The sequence below is a fragment of the Diadema antillarum genome, unplaced genomic scaffold (assembly GCF_040938485.1).
Source record: "Diadema antillarum isolate AM-2024a unplaced genomic scaffold, OU_Dant_1.0 scf00000071, whole genome shotgun sequence".
Classification (NCBI taxonomy): Eukaryota; Metazoa; Echinodermata; class Echinoidea; order Diadematoida; family Diadematidae; genus Diadema; species Diadema antillarum.
In genome coordinates this window covers 8,083,287-8,090,703 of record NW_027270960.1, presented here as the reverse complement: position 1 = coordinate 8,090,703, position 7,417 = coordinate 8,083,287, and the positions used below count along the sequence as shown (strand labels likewise).

Below are 7,417 nucleotides of genomic sequence, written 5' to 3'. Positions count from 1 at the left end.
GAGAAGACTCGTTTGCCGCTGAGATGGGTGGAGAAATCCTGTAGATGAGGGATTGGATAACAATCTGGGATGGTGCGGGAGTTAAGGGCACGGTAGTCACCGCAAGGCCTCCAGTCGCCGGGGGTTTTCTTCGGAACCATATGTAGGGGCGATGCCCAATTACTCTGAGAAGGGCGAATTATTCCGAGCTCCATCATGTGTTCGAATTCCGCTTTCGCTATACGCAGACGGTCGTCAGCGAGGCGGCGCGGGCGGGCTGAAACTGGCGGGCCCCGGGTGGGAATGTGATGCGTGGTGCCGTGTTTGACTACATCGTACCTGCATATCGGCCGCACGATGTCAGGATATTCTCGAAGTAGGACGTCGTAGCGTGAAGAAGAAGTAGCAGTCATGATAGTCGGTGTGACATGCGCGTGGGTGGTTTGAAAACCATGAATCACTAAATTCGTAGTAGTGTCAATGAGTTTCCGATTTTTGACATCCACCAGCAGACCAAATTCGCGCAGGAAATCAGCGCCAATGATTGGCGAGGGCAAATCGGCGATGATAAACACCCAACGAAATGTTCTCCGCAGTCCCAAGTTCAATGTGAGAGATTTTTGTCCGTACGTGGCAATGGGTGACCTGTTTACCGCCTGGAGTTTGACGGAAGTAGGCTGAGTAGACGAGACTAGCTTGTGTGTTACTGGCAAAATGCTAACCTCAGCTCCAGTATCAACGAGGAACTTGGTACCTGAACATTTGTCGTAGACATGAAAAAGGCGACTCGGGGGCGCGTCAGTACCAAACGAGTCGGTCGCCGCTACTCGTTGGCGGGGGCGTTTCCCTGAGGCGTAGAAGAAGGGTGTGGCTTGGTTTGCCAGGAACACGGAGGCGAGCAATTTTTGGCGTCCTCCCCATACTGCCAGTGGTACCAGCACTCAGCTCCTGCGTGTTGTTTGGGTTGGCGTTCGTCCGCGGAATTGCGACCTCGACTACGACCGCGGCTACGATTCCTGCCAGAAAACCTGGTCGGAGAGCGACCACGGTCCTGCTGTAGCTGCTTGGCGAGTGACTGGACCTGCAAGGTGAGATGCTGCACTTGGTCGGCGAGTTTTTTTGACATCGTCAGATGCAGATTGTGTCGGTGCTGATGGCAGATTGGAGGCGGTAAGATTTAAGATAGGAAGACTGGACGTGGAAGGAGAACCAACCTCGATGATTTTGTCAGCGAGTTCGGCGAGCTGATGGACCGTCATGGAGTCCCTGCTGGACGCGAGGATGGACTGGACGTGGTGAGGAAGACGTGTAAGGAAAAGTTGACGGAAGAAACTGTCTTCCAACGTCTTGCCGGCGAGCAGCTGCTCCATGCGCCGGAGAAGTTGCGTGGGGGAACGATCTCCCAGTTCTTCGGCGGTTAACAGCTGATGTATCCGTCGCTGCTCCGAAGCAGTCGTACGCTTCGTTAACTCCAATTTGAGAACTTTGTACGGGTTGGAAGGAGGTGGAGAAACGAGTAGGTCACGGACAGCGGTGGCATATTGGGGTTGTAATGAAGAGACCACATAATGATACATGGTCTTTTCGCTGGTGATGCCTTTCGTAGAAAATTGGGCCTCGACTTGGGCGAACCATAGGACGGGATCGTCCGGCCAGTACGGGGGCAGCTTGATGCTGACAGCGGCGGCAACAGCGCCGGGTTGCTGGGGAGTGGAACCGAGTGGTGGGGCAGCGGTGCCGGGCTGTTGAGCGGCGGCGCCGGGTTGCTGGGCGGCGGCGCCGGGGAGTTGGGCAGATTGCTCCTCAGTGTCAGGCATGACGTACGCGACGGGAAAAGAGTTCCGTAAAAGAATAGCGGGGTCACCAATGTGGATATTGCGGGTATGTGACAATAACGAAATACCTACTCACCAACTACGGAACGGAGGACTGTGACACGAGAGGTAGATGCGGTACTGGTAGACGAAACTGGACGTGAAGAGGTGGGAACACCGGAATAATCACCAGGGCATCGGAAGATATGGACAATGTCCCTTATTGCACGTCCCGAGATTATATGAAAGGAGCTAGACAAAAGGTCCAGCGACAGCGTAGAAAAACCTCCGGATGTCGCGGCTAGCACAAGCGAGAATAGTCCACAGCTAGAACACTGAGACGAGAAGACGCTAAAGTCCCTGGTAGAGTCTGTCACGCTATGTACAGCACGCTAACTGAACCGAGGCAGCGATGCAAACTGGACGGAGATCGCGGTAATCGTAGCGATAAGAAATCCGCTGGTGGATTGTAGAAATTGAAGAGAAGGCGAGTCGCGGTGTAAAATGCAGCGAAACTCGATGTATAATATCCAAGATTGGAGGAGGGAAAAGAACGTAATACAATGGACGACTAACTCCTTAGACGTGCGAAGCTACGGAGTGATCGTAACGAGATCGCGAGGAGAAGTGAAGTACGATAATGCTGACGCGGTTGCTCCTGTCCAGAAATTGCTGATTCGGGAAAATGTTCTGGTCACGCCAGCGAGTGACCACGCCTTGGCATAAAGGTGATTGGCCGCTTGACCACATAAGAACATGTTGATTGGCCACTCCTGTCACGGGACGCTGGCTAGCTACGATTACAAAACATTGACTAGGGTTCGAACCTGGGTGAGGTGACGGAACGCACCTGTTGCCAATGAATTAAGATAGAGGAATCTACAATGTAGGTAGGATACGAGACGCTACAACAGTATTTCTTTGAATTCATGAAATTCTTCCGTCGAGATGTTTTTTAATGCAAGTGATTGACAAATTGCCCTACATCGATGTCAATAATTATCTCTATAAATCATCATATTTACATAAACAAGTATATCGATGTACGTGTAGGGCAATTTGTCAATCATTAGCAGTAATAACAGTATTTCTGTTAGCAATTATAGTACATCGAATAAATATCACTTTGAAAACAGACTTCACCATAGTACTAGTAAATCATTTCAGACACAAAAAGGTGACATTTTCACATATTAAAACTCGTATTATTTCACAAATGTTACATATATTCGTAAATTAAGGAGCAGTGTCCCAACATAGCGAATAGTGTCATCCGAGTCGCGTGATAATTGCCAACAATACAGCATGCATCCAAATCGTTATTTTATGTGTGTGTTGTGTGTGTGTGTGTGTTTTTTTTTAATTCAGTATCAATCATTAATATAATACGTGTAATAATAATGTTGATGCTGGGGGATAGACAGAAAAACAGCCAAATGACAACTGCAAACTGCATGAGGTTGGAATACATATTATTGAGTCATCCTGGAAAAAAAAATATCAGAAAAAAATAAAAGACCAAAAAAAAATCAGATAAAAAAAAGAGTCAAGCAACCCCCTATATGCCCAGCCTTTAGCAGAAACCTTGCCCTTCACCTTGGCATTGGCTGGCGGTAGCACACCAGCTCAGCCCAATTCACGCAACGTTGCAGCAAAACACAGTTGAGTTGAAACAAGTTGCTCCCTCTCTAGCTCTCAGCTCAAAGTTCAAGACAATGGATAGGAAAATGCCAACTGACTACTGCATAGAATTTAGTACTCACGCGAGAAAATTGGGAAGTGCAGCAAATGACGCCTTTTTCTCCAATTTCAACCACCGCCCGTATCCGTAGCGACGTTTACGGAGTGGCTGGCTGCTCCCTCTGTGCCATTCGCGCGGGTGCCCCGCGCCGGCCCGTGCCTCGCCGAGAGTGGGCATGGGCATGGCGCTGCTCAGCTCTGCCACAGTGATGTGTGAGCGAGCTGCTGGTGGCGAGACCGGTGCGGTGCGGATAGGGCAAAGATGAAACCATGCGAACAAATATCCAACATTTCCCCAAACATGCGCAAAATTAAATTCCCTCGAAGATGAAATTAGTTGAAGGTACCCTGAATGTACCTTTATACATGATAAAATTGATAGTTTAACGTAGATTTACTGACAAAACAACAGCTAAAACTTAGCTGGGCCGAGTTAGCCCACCGCGCGAAATGAACGTGAACCTATGGGGATCGCGAACCGCGATAAAAACGTCTGAAATTTCATTTTTACGTCGTTGTATCCCCCAAAAGTTGGCAAATATTCTTTACAGAAACCACTGAGCACAATTCCATAAAAGTTACGGTTAAAAAAGACGTCACACAGACAAAATAACCTCAAACACAGACAAGCGCTCACGATCACTATCGATACCAACGGGTGGGACAACTCGGCCCACCCTCGACGGGTGGGACGAGTTGTCCCGTGGGCCGAGTTAGCCCGGATCCATCCCATCGAAGGTTTGTTGACAGCTAGCTAGCCAAGTCCCTTGAACTGCCAGGAAGTGGTCGTACGTACAGGTGTGGTCCTCTGGTCAAGATGGCAAAGCCAGTAAGCATGATGGATTCGATAAGCAAGGATTTTGAGTGTTCAATATGTATGGAAAGACTTCGCGATGCGAGATTCTTGTTTTGTCAACATACTTTTTGCTCTCAGTGCCTACAAAGCTACGTGCAATCCGGCCGCGAATCTGCGAACCACATCACATGCCCGGTCTGCCGAGAGGTTACCCGTCTGCCACGGGGAGGCGTAGGGGGTCTCAAATCCAGCGCCCTAATTAACAGCGTGCTAGAAAAACTTGGGGAGTGGGAAAAGCGTAATGGTACTGAGTCATCCGGTGTAGAGGGGAGTCAATATTGTTCAGAGCACCCTAGAACGATTGTTAAGCATTACTGTACCGACTGCGATCGCCTATGCTGCTCAAAATGTATCAGCATGGGACGCCACAAAACAGTTCAACTGCAGCAGAAAGCAGCCGATGTGAAAAGAACCATGGGCCAACTTGTGGACCAGTGCCAGGAGAAAAACTTTGTGATCCAGACAGCTCACCATCAAGTGAACACGAACAAGGACCAAGGGCTTGAGGCACTCAACTCATTAAAAGTAGAAGTGCAACGAAAGGCGGAGAAGCTTAGATTGAAGATCAAAACTCAGGAGGAAGAATTATTGCATCGGCTTGATGCAATGAAGGAGAAGGTGCGAGATACCATGGCTGTCAAACAGAGAAGCTGCTGTGAGCTTGAGGATGATCTGCAAGATGCTCTCCAGGAGTGGATGAGTCTCCGGCAGTCTGGGAATGATGCAGAAATTGTCAGCAAACATTCAGCCATTCTGAGCAGGATGAAAGGTCTATTGAAGGTGGGAGTCACCCCAGGTGACGTGGAGTGCCAACTCCTGGAGCGTTGCCTGCACTTTGTACCTGGTGAGCTGTACCTGCAGATGGCTGGTGGGGCAAATTTGGGGGAGTTGTGTATGGCACGGAGCTGGAATACGGTGGACGTGACTGCTTCTGGTATTGTCTCCAAGTTGATGTACAAATCGGATGGGAAGCTGGTCATAGGCTACCTGAACAACGGTGTTGAGATTCTGGAACAGGATCATTCTCAGTCTGCATCAATGCTTGAAAATCGACACTTCAGAGATCTTACTGTTCTGGCCAATGATGACATTGTTCTGCAGGATGATGAAAATGAATTATTCCTAGTCCGAGACAGTGATGATGAAATCTCTGACAACCTTGGTATGTTTGCTGGACAATGGGTGAGTGTAACAACATGTACCTCCGTCGGCGTCAACAAGCGATCTTCAGTTGTAGTTGCGAACAAGGATATGCACAACCAAAACATCATCAACATAGACACCAGAGGCAAGGTAATCACAAACCACGCGACATCGTATTTCCATGGTTTCTACCACATGTGCTGCGACAGGAACAGACGGGTGCTGTTCATCGACTACGACCGCAAGGGCATTCACTGGCCCGATCTGAAGAACAAGGGTCCCGAGAAGCTGCTGATTGCAGAGGAGGGTCGCGTGTACCTAGCTGTGGCTTGCAACCAGAGTAATTTCGTGTATGCAGCCTGGCAGAATGCCGACACCCCAAACAAGATCAGCATCACCCAACACTCCCTAGACGATGGACGACAGGTGAGGACCATCCTGAGTGGCTACAGGGTCAAGAACTCCTTCCGCATGACACTGGCCAATTGGGGTGACCAGGAGCTGGCATTCTCGACCGGAGGAGATTTGACCATCCTTCAGGCGTTAAAAAATTTGCAAGCAGCTTCATTGCTCAGTCAGTTTTGAGATGGATTCACACAAGGGACATGGTAGTGACGTGAACTCCCTAGAGAGCAAGAAAACATGTCAAAGTTTGAAGAGAGTCAAACCTTAAAAAGTACATGTAAAACTATGGTGCAAGGGGCTTCTTCAATCAAAAAAGCGGGTTGCTGAAACTTATTCATGTTATATTTCATCCTGTTGGTGTTGATAATCTTGGTTGAAGTTGATTCGATTGCATGTTATTACCATGGTATCAGAGATTTTTTATTTCTTTGGACAGACAGGCTTTAAATTGTCCGACACAAAGTCATCGCAGCATGCAGGATTTTGAGATTTACTTCGCAGCATCTTTCACAACTCATTATTGCAGTCATCTGTCCAGGTGGTACAATGTACAAATTTTAGTTCATGATTTCTCTAAGGCTGGTGATAGCGTGGAGATTAATTAGTAGTGTATTAAAGCAAAAAATGAGCACTGCAGAGCTACATGTAGAAAGGAATATTGTTCCTCTATCATGTGAATGCCATGCATGAACGACAACAGCACTAAATCTGTATACCATAAGCTATCCTGTAAAACCAGAAATTTTCCATGTGCCTTAAACTTTCATAAATTTCACGAGGAGCCACAAAACACAAAGTGTAGTGTACATGTAGTGTACAACAGTACTTGTGAAGTTCGATTTCATGGTAGGCGATTTGCAAAATATGTATGCTGCGAAAAAGGCTGATGATCGTACATGTAGTCTGTGAAGTTAAATGCTGCGAATCTTTCTGGTGTTACAGTATTACTAAATTTCATATTGTACTCAGTGGCTGAATCTTATTTAGAGTATTTGATTGGCTTTTCAACAGTGTGTGTCATTTAATGTGACATAATTATTTCAGCCATTTGACTGTGCCATCACTTGTATTCAACTCTGTGTGTATGTGTGTGTGTGTGTGTGTGCGTGAAAGAGCCATTAATGTGAATATTATGTAAACATTGACATTGGTTTCGTTGTAAGTGATTATAAGACAACTAATTCATATTTTGATCTCTTATATTACAAGCAATATACACATTGTACAGCTGTATATCCATTGATTAGCCACGGAGGTGTATATTATTCATATTTTTCCTGTTAAGAAGTGTTAGATGGGGAGTCGACTCCATAATGATTTGTCTCCGTCTCATCAGTGTGTGGTATAGCAACGTGTGGTTCAAAATACATTTTCAGTTGTCGGTATGGCAATACCTGGGTGCCATGTGGTGAGCATCACCAGGGGCGTCACCAGCTTTTTTTTCAAGGGGTGCGTTTTGACACTAAATGATTACGAGATT

The 7,417-nt window shown here is 47.2% G+C and overlaps 1 pseudogene; it reads right to left on the bottom strand.

The window, feature by feature from the left end:
- Positions 1 to 716: 716 nt before the first annotated feature.
- LOC139717056 (uncharacterized) lies at positions 717 to 1,796 on the bottom strand (annotated as a pseudogene).
- Positions 1,797 to 7,417: the final 5,621 nt, after the last annotated feature.